A 16,560-nucleotide genomic window follows, 5' to 3' on the forward strand; every position below is an offset into this window, starting at 1 on the left:
CAAAAGAGAATTTCACCCAATAGGCAACATGGACAGAAGAAGGGAAGAATTTGTGTTGATTACAAGGACAAGCTCTTATGATTCCTCAAAACTAACCCATTTCTTAATAGGGCAAAAAACTAAAGATCTCTGGTGCTGGTTTTCTGGTTGACCTCAGAATGTAAAGGGTGTTTTAGCCTCTAGGAGGAGCTAAGGAATGGGTTATGTTATACAAATAAGAAGCCTGATAAAGTGCATAGCTCCTCATAATTCTACCTGTCGTTATTTCAGTCACGTTCAACTCTTTGTGACCCCATTTGTGTTCTTCTTGGCAAAGATACTGGAACAGTTTGCCCTTTTCTTTCCCTAGCTTATTTTACAGATAGGTAAACTGAAGCAAACAGGGTTAAGGGATTTGCCCAGGGTCACACAGTAAGCATCTAAAGCTGTACTTGATTCTAGGCCCAGCACTCTATCCACTGAGCCATCTAGCTGTTCTCATACTCTATCTGACTGGAAGGAAATTGCCTAGGTGAAGAGTACACTGTTCCATAGGACAGGCGACATTGATGCCTTCAGCTGATTACAGAGTATAGGCTCAACACATGCATGCATACTTAAGTTGGAGCATTTCTGTGTACATCTTCTTACTGGACTAGGATATGTTGTCTTGGATGAGATAATACATAAAGTGTTTTGCAAACCTTAAAGTGCTACATAAATACTAATTGTTGCTATTATTATTCATTATTAACTAGAAACCAATATTGGATGGGTTTCTAGGTCTTCTCTTAAAGAACAAACAAGTCAGGGGCAGCTAGGTAGTGCAGTGGATAGAGCCCCAGCCCTGGAGTCAGGAATAACTGAGTTCAAATCTTGGTCTCAGACACTTAACACTTACTAGCTGTGTGACCCTGGGCAAGTCACTTAACCCCAATTGCCTCACTAACAGAAAAAAAAAAATTAAAAAAAAGAACAAACAAGTCTGGTGGCTACAGGTCCTAAGCAGTGAGATGTTTTGAACCTTTCTCTCTTCTCACTGGGCATTTAGCCTGAGCTGAACTTGTCTCTCTCTTCTTTTCCACTGACCTTCAGTCAGGTAGCTGCATCATTCTATTTTCTTCCTTTTCTTCTCTAAAGAGTAATTCTTGATCATCATCTCCCCTCTTCTGTCTTCTTTTTTGATTTCTACCAAAGCCGGTAAAGTCTTTCCCCTCTCACTGGCCCTAGAAACACTGTGTTCTGAGATGTTTCTTTTTTGAATGCCTTTGTAATTGCATACCCTTCCTGGACTTGCTACGTGCGTTCTCTCATCTCTCTCTCTCTCTCTCTCTCATCCTCTCCTCTCCTCTCTCTTTCTCTCTCTCTCTCTCTCTCTCTCTCTCTCTCTTCATAATCATATTGGTGGAGGCCAATGAGACCTGGACAATGGTATGGTAAGTATTTATGTAGATATTTATGGTGTGTATACATACACACAGAGTTGATTTCCATTTGCTTGACTTCCTGAATCTTTAGGATTAGTGTTTAATAAATAAATTCTCAATTTATAAATACTATTTTGATGCATACTCTATGAATTTTAGTTCCAATGATTTATTCAATTCAATAGAAACAAAAGCATTCATTGTACAAGATACTGTGTTAGCCATTTAAAGAAATAAACATTTTATTTAGGGATGGTCCCTACCTTCATAAAGTTTACAGGTTACTAGAGGGATAAGGATGTGCAAATGTATGCATACGTGATGTGTACACACCTACATCTATAACAAGATAATATTTCATGTGTGCACAAGCTCAGTGAAAACAAAGAGCAGTGTGAGATCGATCCAAGAGGAGAAAGGCTATTCATACAGGGCAGAGAGGTAGCATGGGGCATCAGAGAAGGCCCCATAGCTGTAAGTGGTATTTAACTAGAATTTTAAAGAGTAGGGAGGAATTAAATAAGCAAGGCTATTATGGGCACAGAAACAGTGTGATCAAAGGCATGAAAGTAGCAATGAAAAATATACAAATATAAAGGGAACAGTCCGTCATCCAATCTGGCTGGACATTCTTCCTCTAGGAGACTAAATATGAAACAAAGCTAGAAATATAGTGTGATACCAGATGGTGAGGGGTCTCAGATAGATGCAGGCAAAGGAATAGAATTAGCAGTAAGGAAAGTATTAAAGTGATTTTGAAAAGAGAGTGACAAAATCATATCTCTGTATAAGAGAGATACTCTCTAATTTGAATGAAGAGATTTGATTTGGTGTAAAATAAGGTAGGAAAATCTCTTAGGCTATTGCAGTAGTTCCAAGGGGTGGTAATACGGTCCTGTATCAAGATAGTGGCAGTGAAAATAGAGAAGAGGGGATAGAGAAGAGATGTAATAGATGCAGAAATAAACACGGTTTGCAAACCCATTTTTCACATCTAAAGATTTCAAATACATTGGCATTTTCTTCTTGGAGTAGTTGATAATTTAGGTGAATTACTTGAGGTTAGGTAACCTTAAGAGATCCCTAGGGTTTGGAAGGGGTATTGGAGGAGAATACTTGGGAGAACTCAGTCTCAGAATATTTGTAGTGTTGACTATACAAGATGTCATGAAACAGTGGCTGCATTTGAACTAGAACCTGAGTCTTCTAAATCCAAGACAGTGCTCTTTTAAAAAAAATGTCATTTCATTAAATTCATTAAATATTCATTAAATATTTCCCAGTTATATTTACATTTTTAAACCATTAAATTTAAAAAATTAGTCCTAAATTTGTCACTCTCCTTCCTTTCCTCCCGCTTGAGAAGGCAAGAAATATATCAATTATACGCGTGAAGTCATGTAAAATATATTTCCATATTGAAAATGTTGCAAAAGAAAACACACACATACACAAAACATGAAAAATAAAAAAAAATATGCTTCAATCTGCACACGAACTTCATCAGTTCTCTCTCTCTCTCTCTCTCTCTCTGTGTATGTATGTGTGTGGAAAGCATTTTTCATCATGGGTTCTTTGAAATTGTCATGGAACATTATCTTGATCAGAGTACCTAAGTCTTTCACAGTTGGTTGTTGTTACAATATCGCTGTTACTGTGTACAATGTTCTCCTGGTTCTGCTCACTTCACTTTGTATCAGTTCATACAAAATTCCCCAGGTTTGTTTTGAAACCATCCTACTTGCCATTTCTTATAGTATGAGTATTCTTTCACAACCATATATCACAACTTTTTCAGCTACTCCTCAGTTGATGGGTATCCCCTCAGTTTCCAATTCTTTGCCACCACAAAAAAGCTGCTATAAATATTTTTGTACAAATTGATCCTTTTCTCTTTTTTCTGATCTATTTTTTGGATACAGAACTTTTAGTGGTATTGCTGGGTAAAAGAGTATGCTCAGTGTTATATCCCTTTAGGCATAGTTCCAAATTTCATAATGGTTGGACCAGTGCACAAATCCACCAACAGTGCATCAGTGTCCCAATTTTTCCCACTTGCCAGTGCTCTTTCCACAACATTACATATATTTATTTTGAAAAGAAGAATATAATGCATTTAACTTTTTTAATATAGAGGAGCTCTGCCTACATTCATTCAAAATGCTGCTTAGGGTTTTTATGTGCTCATAAATTGTACAACACATGCAATAATAGTTCACATTACTATTTCAATGTAAATTAGATCAAATCATGCATTTTCTCTCAAGTGTTTTGAGTGATGTTGCCAACTCCATTGATGTTTTAACTCATTCATTGTTAAGTCTTTCCAGGTCCAAGCTCAATTAATTATTGTTGTCACTATTAGTTCAACCATTCCTCTCTTGACATTCTCCGAATAGAAGGACACATCTCACCTCCATGAGGAATGCTTCTCTAACTGTTTCAGCCTTCCATGATACCTTTATCCTCTGAACCCCTGCAAGCACTTTTTGTCTGTGCCACTCATAGGCACTTATCAGGCATCATTTGGATTTTTACTGAAGTCTATGTGCCAATTTTGGTTCCTTAAAGCATAAATTTCTCATGGTCAGAGATTAAATCCTTAGTTTTGTATTCACAATATGACACATACACACATGGATCCAATAGTAATTGAATAAATATTTTAACAAAAAATCTTTACAACTCCTAGGAATTGAAGTCTGACTGAGGAATTGAGGCAAAGCATGGACATCATGGAAAGAAAGCTAGCTTGGGAGTTTACACTTGGGTTCAGATAATCTCTGAGGTCCCTTCAAGCTTTAGATCTATGATCTATGATCAAGCTCTGATACTTACAAGCAGCTTGGACAACTCATTTCTCTTCTATGACCTCTCCGTTTCCTTATCTATAAAATAGGGACATTAAGACGTATCTAACTATTTTGCAGGGCTATTGTGAAGAAAAAATTTTTTTGTAAAACCTTAGTATTTTTTTAATAAATGTGAACCATATTAGCATATCTGCCTTATAAGGTTAGAGTGAAGAAAGTACTTAGTGGAAATTAAACTTTTAAAAAATATTTGTTGCTATTATTACAACTGTAAGTCTTTTCATTGGCCAGGTCCTGCTCATATATGTGAGTATGGGGACAATGTCAACATTTTAAAGGGCCTTGTACTCAACTCCAAAGTCATTTGGAATGGTGAACCCCAACCAGAATTTCATCTCTAATCTTATGTCATCATCCATAATTCACTTTGCCCTCCCTCAGAATTATTTCATAATCAAATACCTTTCTCCCAATAATAAGGAATAATGCTACATATGAATAATACCTTTGAATTAAAGGATTCATTTTTTTTTCTAAAGATGCTTGCAATAGGATTAACATTGACCTACATCTCTTTTTCAGCACTAGCTTACTCTATTTCTTATCAAGACCTTTCTTCTCTTAAGTTTTCATGCTGAGTAATTCCAAATAAATTAATGAACATGATCTAAAAAAACACCCCATGTACAAAACTTGGGCAACTGTTAGCTTAGGGAGCTGAGCGATAGGAATGTTATCTCTCAAGGATAAAACATTCCACTCCCTAATGATACCTATTTTGTTGCTCCCTGCTTTAATTCTCCTTTGCCTTTTCACACAGCATCAGTTCACTTAATTCATGTAGCCAAGAGAGATAATTTTTTCTCTGCTTTTATTCATCTTTGTAAGTATCAGGAGATATTTTTTTTTCATTTCAAACCATATCAGTCATTTAGGTATCAACCTCCCAACAAGCTGCCCCCATTGGCCAAGGTGAGAGAACTAGATATGTATGTCTTTTGAGACCTTTGTGTTTTGGGGACAAACACAAAAGCAGGAGAAGAATGCACTTAGAAACAGATCAGATGACCCAAAAAAGAGATAGAGTATATTATAAAATGCAAAATGGATGATTTTGATTATATTAAATTAAAAAAATTTTGTACAAACAGAAGCAATGCATCCAAAATTGGAAGGGAGGCACAAAGCTGGGAAACAATTTTTGAGGCCCTTGCTTCTGATAAAGGCCTCATCTCTAAAAATATATAGGGAATTAAATCAAATTTATAAGAATCCAAGTCATTCCACAATGAGAAATGGTCAAAGGATATGAACCAGGCAGTTTTCTGATAAAGAACCCAAAGCTAATCTATTCCCATATGAAAAAATGCTCTAAATCTCTAATGATTAGAGAGATGCAAATTAAAACAACTCTGAGGTACCACCTGACACCTATCGATTGGCTAAAATGACAAAAAAGGAAGATAATAAATGTTGGAGAGGCTGTGGGAAAATTGGAACACTAAGGCATTGTTGGTGGGCTGTGAGCTGATCCAACCATTCTGGAGAGCAATTTGGAATTATGGCCCAAAGGGCTATAAAGCTGTGCATACCCTTTGACCCCAGCAATCCCACTTTTAGGTCTTTTGCCCAAAGAAATCATGGAAGGGGAAAGGGACCCACATGTACAAAAATATTATAGCTGCTCTTTACGTGTAGCAAGGAATTGGAAGTTGAGGGGGTGCCCCATCAACTTGGGGAATGGCCTGGACAAGTTCTGTGGTATATGAATACAATGGAATACTATTGTGCTGTAAGAAATGATGAGCAGGAAGAGTTCAGAGAAACCTGGAGGGTCTTATGTGAGCTGATGATGAGTGAGATGAGCAGAACCAGAAGAAACATTGTACACAGTATCATCAACATTGAGTGTTGACCTACTGTGATGGACTATATTCTTCTCACCCAATGCAATGAGTACAGAAGAGTTCCAGGGAACTCATGATAGAAGAGGATCTCCAAATCCAAGAAAAAAAAAAAAGAAAGAAAGAACTGAGGAGTATAGATGCTGATTGAACCATATTATTTCTTTTGTTTTGGGTGCTGTTGTTTTTTTTTTTTTCTATTTTGAGGTTTGCATCACTGCTCTGATTCTTTCTCTTAACAGGATTAATGCAGAAATAGGATTAATGTTATTATGTGATAATATATCTATATCTATATGTATATGTATAGAGATATATAGATATAACCTATATCAGATTACCTGCTGTCTAGGGGAGGGGGGAGGGAGGGGAGGGAGGGAGAAAAATCTGAAATTGTAAAGCATGTATAAACAAAAGTTGAGAACTATCTTTACATGTAACGGAAAAAATAAAATACCTCATACATTAAAAAAAATAATAAACACTTGTTAAAAGTAAACAAAACAAAAAAAAAAAAAAAAGAAAACAGATCAGAAATCTGAATGTCAAAGAAAATATAAGATTCTTTCATCCCAGAACCTGCTACTACCAAAGTATCCAGAGGAAGTATACAGGTTGGGGGAGGTATTTGAAGAGGTAATATTTATTGTAAATAAAGTTATTTTTAGTGACTTTTCTCCCACTTGTGAGGCAGCTGTTTGCTCAGTAGATAGAGCACTTGTCCTGGAGTATGGAAAACCTGAATTCAAATTCTGCCTCAGATACTTCCTAACTGTGTGATCCCAGGCAAATCATTTAACCTCTGATTGCCTGACAAAAAGAATTCGCTGGAGAAGGAAATGGCAAAACCCTTCCAGTATTTTTGCCACAAAAACCCAATTGAAGTGTCAGATACAACTGAATGACTGAACAACAACAAAACTTTACCTATTCAATTTTGTGTCAATCCTAAAAAGCTAACTCTCGCATAAAATTTTCAAATAAGATGTGTAATTTGATACCAAGAAGGCACTATGTTGGAAAAAATCACTGGATTTGGAGTCAGAAGTCCTGAGTTCAAATCCTTTCTATGATTCTAACTACTTGTGGACCTTGGGTAAAATCATTTAACCTCAATTTCACAATCTATAAAATGATGGGGGTTGGACTCAGTAATTTCTAAAGTTCTCTTCAGGTTTTAAACCTATGATTCTGTGGATGAAAGGTTGGACTAGAAGATCTATTTATCCCTGCCAAATCTTGATTCTACAATTATTTAACATGTGCACATTATATGTGTATTATTAAGTATTTTGAGGGCAGGACCATGTCTTATCCACCCACTTTTCTTTCCTTCTTAGCACTTGGCACAGTGCTTAGCACTTGGTACGTATATGGGAGTTCATATACTTCAATTAAAATTAATTGGATTGATGCTGTTGTCTGAAATAATTTCAATGGACAATGAGGAGCTGTCCTACACTAAATGAACTTCACTTCAGCATAGTAGCCATATTCTACTTATGAAAGAGTACATATATAAATGTGTTTTATGCTACAATGGAAAGCACATTTATTTACCTTTAGATGGCAAACTCTGTGGTCAATTTCTTGTGGGTTATCAGATTATAGTAATCCCCTGCTAGGCAGGAATTCCACATACATTCCACATACAAAAATTAAAAGAAATCATCCTGCCCTTTAGGAAATGGATTTTTAAGTACACCAAAATAATTTAGACTTTCTAACTTTAAACAATTTGGGGGAGTTTTCCCCTAGCTTTTATATGTATTTATGTATTTCCTCTGTGTCTGTCATGATTGTGCTTGGGTGCCGACCCTGTACTCCCTGTGCTTCATGAAGGGGTGGGGGGTTAACAGAGAAGGCATTGGGGTTGACCTGGCAGCAATGGCAGAACTAGAATGTGATCTTTTGGAGAAGAAGGTGCCCAACACTATTGTAGAGAAGATAGAAGGACATCAGAGATGGAATGAGGCACCAGACAGTATATCAAGGAGCCTAGATTTCATCCATTTGAAGACTTCTGCTGCAATGTAGATTGCAACCTGTCTATATTATATTGTCTTAAGGACTTGCTTGAGGCTCTGAGATGTTAAGTGACTTATCCAATATCACATAGCTATTAAATATCAAATAGGCGGTTTGAATCCATCTCTTTCTGACTCAGAATAATAGATTTAGGGAGGAATCTTAGTGATCATCAAGTACAGGTATTTCATTTTAAAGGTCAAGAAACTGAAGCCCAGAGCAGTTAAGTGAATTGTTGAAAGTTGCACAGGTATCAAAGCAGCAAAGTTGGGATAGGAACCAAGTTCCACCAATTGCAAATCAATCACATTTTCCACCCATGACTGCTAGCTCTCCAAGTACAGTACTCTATCCTCTATGACAATTCTGTCTCCACTAGCTTCACTGCGTCACCAACTGATAATAAAAAATCACATATCAATGGCACATTAAGGCTCACAAAGTACTTTCTGCAAAATAGCCCTGTGATGTAATGCACGTATTAATTAACTGCAGTGTACAGATGAAGAAACTGACTGTCAGAGAGGTTAAGTGATTTGCCTATAGTCTCACAATGATTTCATATCTGGATAGGACAATCTGACCAATAAGGAGTTGTAAGTAGATTAAGTACTCTAGTGTTCTGTGATAAGGGGAAAGGGACCCTCTAGGAATTAGCCAAAAACATTTAACATGATCAGCTCCAGGAGGGTGTGTTTAAATGAGGGAGAATTTTCAGTAACTTGGAGTGCATAAGGAGGGGGGTGGGGTTGAGGGAGGGTGTCAGGCTCCATATTGAATTTATATCCTATGGACTGTCTTTTTTTTTTTAATGAAGATTTCTTCATTTAGTATTTTGTGTCCATTGTGTTTATAAGTGTGAAAGCCCTGATAAGTCCAATGGAGAATGGGAGAGGGAGAGAGGGAGAGAGGGAGAGAGGGAGAGAGGGAGAGAGAGAGAGAGAGAGAGAGAGAGAGAGAGAGAGAGAGAGAGAGAGAGAGAGAGAGAGAGAGAGAGAGAGATTTCCAAGTTTTAAGGAGGGGGACCTGAGTCAATAGGAATTTGACTTATGAAAGGTAAGAAATCCTTTTGGATGTCTTAGTTATAAGGTGTTACAAGTATAATAATCAAGAATCTAACTCTTAGAGGATTCCTTAATGACTATTTCTGTGTTTAACTAAAGGCTTATTATTTATAACAAATGTACAAGAAATTTTAAGAAAGAAGTTGCAATAACAGTCTAATTATTGGTGTAGGGTTTTTTGCTCTCTGTGTATTTTTAAAGGAGGGAATGGTTTTTAAGAAGTGTTTTATTTCTCTTGGTCTATAAGTGACAATCTAATCTTGAGTGACCTTCAAATAGCATTCACAGCTCTAACTCAGAGAATCCAAACCGTGACTTCACTTTTGTTTATGTAGAAAACATCCACTTGTCATTTGTGGAGGTAAAAAGGGAGAATAGTTCTGTACCAGGGTGGGAATAGAGGACCAGCATCTGGCCAAATGGTTACCAGGAACCAGGCCATGAGGTTTCATTGGTTAACTGCTAAGTGATGCTAAGAAGGAACTTATTGAGGGAATTCTGGTCTCATAGCCCACTGCTCTCAGCAAAGCTATGGCCTCCAGACAATCAAAGGAGTGGCACTTCTCCCTGACCAAACACTGGGCTGAGCTGGCTCCTTTGCCCTACTCAAAATATCTGTATTATAACACCAGACAATAGGGGTCAATGTGTGAATGGGCTCTCAAATGGTCCTCTGGGTATGGCCACCACTAGGACCACAGCTGCATTTGTGCCTGGATTCTGTGGCAGTATACAGAAGTGTGAGCCAAAAGTCTCAGTACATGCCAACAAAACCTGTACCCTGAGCCAAAGACTGCTGATTCAGAGGACACCCATGAGCTCAGTGAAGCACTCACTGAGAAATGTGGCATGAAAAAGGACTTCTTGAACTAACTGTGGCATTAGGACATCAGATTCCAGGGGAAAAGAGTGGACACTTATGAAAATTGGGCTTTAAACCAGATGAACAGGCTTGAGACACCCCAAAAGCCCCTCTTTCACACCCTGCCACTAAGTACTGTTATAGTTCCATTATCCCTTCTCAGTCTTGTTTGGAGGGTCTTGTGCTTGGCAAGACATTTGAAACGAAAATTGCCTCTCTGAGAGATGAATGTCTTACTTATTCCTGCTCTTCACATGATGTAGAAAGTTTTTGATATGTCCTACTCTTGCCAGGCTGGTAGAGAATCATCAAGGTTGTTCATGTGACCAGAAGAAAACACCTACTGATAATTAAACATGTAATCAACAAACATTTATTAAAAACCTACTATGTGCAAGTTTTGTGGTAGGGGCTGGGTTTACAAAGAAAAAAAATGAATAATCCCTGTGATTTCATTGGTATTGGAATTCTAGGATAAGGAAATTCCCTCTACCAATGCAGGCTAGAGCATTCTCTGCCAACTAATAGACTCAGAGATTCACCAGGGTCACACAGCCAGTAGAAGTCAAAGGAAGGCCTTGAATCCATTTCTTCCTGGCTCTGAGGTCAAGTTTTGATCCACGATGGCACATTGTTTCTCTTTTCTGTAAATAAATATATTCAAATATATAATTAAAAAATATAAAGTCATTGGGGGAAGAGATAATGAGAGTTATGATAATAACAATATGGAAGTAGAGAGCAAGCTGTCCGTGAAGCCAGGATCCATCTCTGACACATTCGGCTTTATGTCTCTCAGTGCTCAAACCAACACTCTCAAGAACAGGCATCAGCAACTACAGATTTGAGCCTAACTCTAGAACTATAAGTATCAGAGAAAGGTACCAACCCCTTCTTCAGCTTCTCCCCAAAACACCAGGTTTTTATACTGGCTAGTCTACTGAAGGAGTTCTATCACAACCATGGGATTATAGCATCATCCAACGGAAAGAACCTTAAAAAGCATCTAGGCCCTATAATCTCAAAGTTGTAGTTTGAGGACTTCAGGGGGTTCCCCAAGATCCTTCAGAAGTCAGTGAGGTCAAAACTATTTTTGTAATTTTTATAATACTAACAAGTTTTTATTTCTAACACTAATATCAATCAATATAGTGTAAAGGAGTCCTGAGGTCAACAATGATAGAGGATTACTGACTCGTTTAACTTCTAAATTTTATAGATGAAGAAACTGACATCTATAGAGGAGAGTAACTTGACCAAAGGCACAAAGGTAACATCTATCCACTTATTTGCTTATTTATTTGTTTATTTATCCATTTATTTATTTATTCACTTATTTATTGTTTGCTTTTTTGCAGGGCAATGAGAGTTAAGTGACTTGCCCAGGGTCCCACAGCTAGTAAGTGTCAAGTTTCTGGAGCCAGATTTGAACTCTGGTCCTTCTGACTCAGGGCCAATACTTTATCTATGCACCACCTAGCTGCCCCCAAGTAGAAGATTTATAATTAAAACTTAATTCCTTGACTCTAAATCCAAAGCTCCTTTCTTCTAACTATGGCTGCTTAGCATTGCCTTCTCTTCTTATGTTTGCCTCTCCCCTAGGAGGATTTCTTATTGCTTACAGGTAGGAAAGAAGAAGAGGAGAATTTGGCCCAATCTCTTAATCATTTTGAACATTCCCTACTGGCCTCTGAAATGGACCTTAGTTTCCTCTACAACAAGGTCTTAAGATGAGATGAGACAGGGGTAGAGGTGGGATCTGCATGATCTGCAAATTCATAATAAAAAAGGAAGGGTTTTTAAAGGAATTATATAATCAGTGTTGTTGCTTTCCTAATTTCTCAAATTGGGTAGAAGAGGGGTAACAGGAAAGGATAGAATATGGAACTGAAAATAAAAATAAAACTTAAAAATAAATAAAAAAAACATCTAAAATTCCAAATTTTCAATTTTTTGCCTTGACTAAATTCACCTACTTGCTTCCAACCCCCACCTTTTCTTTCTTTTCTGTTTTTTTTTTTTCCTTTGGTGAGGCAATTAGGGTTAAGTGACTTGCCCATCGTTACACAGCTAGTAAGTGTTAAGTGTCTGAGGCGGATTTTGAACTGAGGTCCTCCTGAATCCAGGGCAGTGTTCTATCCACTATGCCACCTAAGCTGCCCCAAGATAAGGTTTTTTGTTTTGTTGTTGGTTTGGTTTTGGGCTGAGCAATGAGGGTTAAGTGACTTGCTCAGGGACACACAGCTAGTAAGTGTCCAGTATCTGAGGCCCAGATTTGAACTCAGGTCTTCCTGACTCCAGGGCTGATGCTTTTTATCCACTGCACCATCCTAGCTGCCCCAGCAGCACACCCCACTTCTTAAAAGTCAAAGAGATTGTCACTGTTGTATTCCACAATAGGGCATTGTTATGTGATAACTTATTACTAATGTCCACTGGTAAAAAAAAATGTTTAGGTGTTAGAGAAAATGCAATAAACAAAAAAAAAGATCATTTGCCAGCGTTACACAGATAGTAAGTGTTGTGTCTGAAGCCAGATTTGAACTGGGGTCCTCTTGAATCCAGGGCTGTGCTCTATCCACTGGGCCACCTAGCTGCCCCACCCCACCTTTTTTAAGCCATGATAATAATGATCTAGTTTAATGGTCTAAGTTTTTATGTTAGTTAAAGAATTGGTACTAATGCTAGTGACTGACAATCCTAGAGACCTTACTATAGCAACTTCCAAAAGAGAGAGAAATGGTAGTTATATTAACTGTGCTAAAAACCTAGCTGTTAAAGTGATTACTTCTTACCATCCCCTTCTCTTACTGCTTGTGTATGAACACCATACTTCATCCACAAAAAACAAAATATAGTCTGTTTTCTTCATTCTTTCTTTTTCTTCTCTTTCATTCTTTCTTGTAGGGCAATGAGAGTAAGTGAATTGTCTGAGGCTGGATTTGAACACAGATCCTCCTGAATCAGGGCTGGTGCTTTTCATCCACTGTACACCTAGCTGCCCCTGAACTGAGTTTATTGTTGTTGTTGTTTCTGAACTGAGTTTTAAAGAAAGTCAGGGAAGTGAAAAAGTGAAGGTAAAGATGGAGAGGATTCCAGGCATTTGGACTGCCAATGAAAACACATAGATTCAGGAAATAGATATTATGCAGAGTAATAGAAAGAAGGCTGTATTGTGGAATACATGGAGAGGAGGAACAATGTAAGTATAGTAGAAAGATAGGGCATTTTTAAGGCTGGAAAGGGCTTTAAAAAATAATAGTCTAATGTCTTGTTTCAACTTGACAGATTTTAGGAATACTTGAGAATACACACTATGTCATCTGAATCTTCTTTTCTTCTAGGCCAAGCATTCCCAGTTTCCCCAACCCGATCCTCATATGGCATGGACAATGAAGCCCTGACTTTTTTGGATATCCTCTTTTAAGATACTCTCAATCTTGTTCATATACTTCCTAATAGCATGGCATAGAACTTTGTATGTCATTTTGTATTGCCCTGTCCTCTTCCTTTAAGACAGCCCCTAGTTCTTTGAATGGGGCATTTAGTAAATGTTGTTGAATCAACTTAAATTGAGATGGGTTGTCTATAATGATCTGGTCCTCCAGATAAACTTGGCTTTCTATCCCTTTACCTATGTTGACTTAGATAATTTTCTAGACTAACCACAGGGCTGAGCAGGGTGACTTGATTGAAGGTTCATTGACTGATACAATGAAGTCACATATCTCTTTTTTTAAGCCAGAAAACTGGGAAGGGCATTTGAACTACAGGTGTCTTGGATTGTACTTTCTTTTCTTTATCAGTTTTCATTTTAATGTCCCAGTAAAAATTCTGATAATCTAAACATAGCAATATTTTTTTTTGCTATAAAAATAGACTGTCTCTTCATGTTATTGCTATCATCAAAAGCTCCATAATAACACTCACAACATGATACAAAACGGTATTGGTATTAAAATGAATAAATGACAAAGTTTTATTACATGAGTGATTTTCCAGGCACCAAGATGCTTTTTTACACTATACTGGAATAATGAACACATAATTCATGAACGCATTAGGGCACAGACCTTAGTATCTCAAAGCACAGTCACTGAAATGAGTACATTATTAAAGAGATGATGTCCAAAAATAAAGGCTTAAAATTCTGCTTTCCTTCCTAAAAAAGAAAAAATGCTGGCACATCTCTCAAACATTTCCTTTTAAAATAATTATTGTGCTATCTTTTGCTTTTACATCACTTAAATTTCCCCCGTATTTCTCCTGTGCTTCCATCCCAAAGAACCATGCCTTACAACAAATAATTTTTTCAAGTGTTTTTAAGGCAACACTTAGAGGACTAAAGATTCTATTTGTGGGTGTTTCTCCCTCCACGGACATGATCACCTCCTTACTTTAGTTTTTGAAAGCTGCAATTGCCCAAAAGGTTCTCACCCTGTACCAGACTTCTGATAATAAGTCTTTTTGACCATCAAACAGCCAATATAGTTAGTTCTTCATCAGACCCACCTTCAAGTCTTTCCCACATGATAGTGTCTCCCACAGCTCTGTGTTGCTCCATTGCTATCATCACCTCCATGCCCTGATGAGGTATGAATTTCTCAGAGCCAAATGTAATTTTCCAGTCCAGCATTTGGTATACCTACTCAGTCTCCTACTCTGGAATAGAGAATAAGAAGGCACAGGACTATTTTCCAATAGATGTGCTGTACCAAAGCATACCTGGGGCCATTAAGCATCTGACCCTTCTGTTGGGTGTTCCTTTGAAGGGTTTAGAAAGCTCTATGTAGCTGAGGATAGAGATACTGAGGATTCATTACTAGAGGGAATGAATAATTTTGTCCAGATGGGTAGTCAAAGTTCCCAGAACATACCCTGTGGAAAAAGTGAAAAAAGGAAAAGTGAGAGATATTTGTTGATTTATCTCAGCAGTCAGAGCACAATGTCATCACTGCATGAGCAACCCTTCCAGGACTAGGGAGCTTCATGGTATCATAGCTCAGGGGCTGTCCTCTAACTAATTCTGGCATACCTCGCAAATACATGACACTCGGGAGGCATTCATTCATTCAATTCAACAAATATTTCCTAAACATCTACTTTATACTTGGTCCTGACAGGGATACAAGGACAAACAAGACAGTGCCAGTTCTCAAGGAATTAGAAGGGATATAATAAACATACAGGTACATGCCATGGCCATATTTAAGTGTTTACTAAGAGAACATAAAGCATTAGGAGAGATCAGTGTGAAGGAGAGCAAAGAGCATTGTATTAGAGCCCCAAGTTTTGGACTGAATCAAGGGCCTGCTCCAAATTAACTATGAATCATGGGCAGATCATTTACATGGTCTGGCATAAGTTTCAGTATTTACAAGATAAGGAGGTTGACCTAGATGATCTTTAAGGTTCTTCTAATTCTAATCAGATTTGGATCTACGTTGATTGATGGACCAGAAAAGTAGCCAATGTGTTCATGTCATATTGGGAGTCTTAATGAAGTACCACAGAGATCTGTCTTTGACCTTGTGTTTACCATTTTTATCATTGACATTGTTTATGTATTTAGTATGTTTATTTATGTAGATATATACTAGTACGGTGTATAAATCTATATCTATACCTATATCCTATATATCTATATGTGAACATGTAAAGCAGAAAAAACTTCATAGTTTTTGTTCCTCATCATGTATTTTACCTTTCCTTTCATTCTGCGGTTTGAGATGAAAATCAACGGATACAAACCATCTGTGGTCTGTTTTCTTCTAGCTTATCATTCAGGAATTTTGATTCATACCCATATACAATCAATCTCTTGGGGCCAGTGCGCTCTCTTCTTCCCCCCAGTTGGTGTGACAGCTGCATAGGCTGAACTGGGTCTCATTTGCAGACCAGTGGTTTAAAACACGGCTATAATTCATGTATATTCATTTTATTGTCTTTTGATTGCAAGTGGAAGGGGGGAACATTTTTTTCAATCCAAAATGTGTCATTTGTGTTTTTGTCCAGAATACCCAACTAAGTTTCCTCTGAACTGCTAAACTCTGGGGAGAGGGGCCAATCTTGCTGGTCCAATGGCTTGGAAGTTGAAATTCAGACACCCCATTCTAGAAGGGATAGCAAAGTTTGCTGAAGACAACCACTTGTTCTATACCTATTCTGACACAAGAATTGGATTGAATCCCAAGTCAACAGATCACTGTCTACCAACAGGGCTGCCAAGCCTTTCCAAGTCACCCTATGCCTGCCAGAAGAGCTGGACTTTGTGAACAGGAAGTGAGCTTTCCAAGCACTACTTTGAGTCCAAGTCATGGCTGGTTGGACAATTGAGGTGACCTTTCTGTCCATTATGCTGACACAGAACACTATGCTTTGATAACTGAATATCCAGACCCTAATTTCCACATCCCCTCTTCTTTCCTGCTCTATGGGACAAAATAATGGTTGTGTTAGGCGAGCTAGATAATACAGTGGATG

The 16,560-nt window shown here is 37.7% G+C and overlaps 1 protein-coding gene across 2 annotated transcripts in view; it reads right to left on the reverse strand.

The window, feature by feature from the left end:
• The window catches only part of CDH4 (cadherin 4), a 1,225,586-nt gene that overhangs the window by 319,481 nt on the left and 889,545 nt on the right, over window positions 1-16,560 (reverse strand). The window lies entirely within an intron of this gene.

This window comes from Dromiciops gliroides, chromosome 2 (genome assembly GCF_019393635.1).
Source record: "Dromiciops gliroides isolate mDroGli1 chromosome 2, mDroGli1.pri, whole genome shotgun sequence".
In the NCBI taxonomy this organism is placed as follows: domain Eukaryota; kingdom Metazoa; phylum Chordata; class Mammalia; order Microbiotheria; family Microbiotheriidae; genus Dromiciops; species Dromiciops gliroides.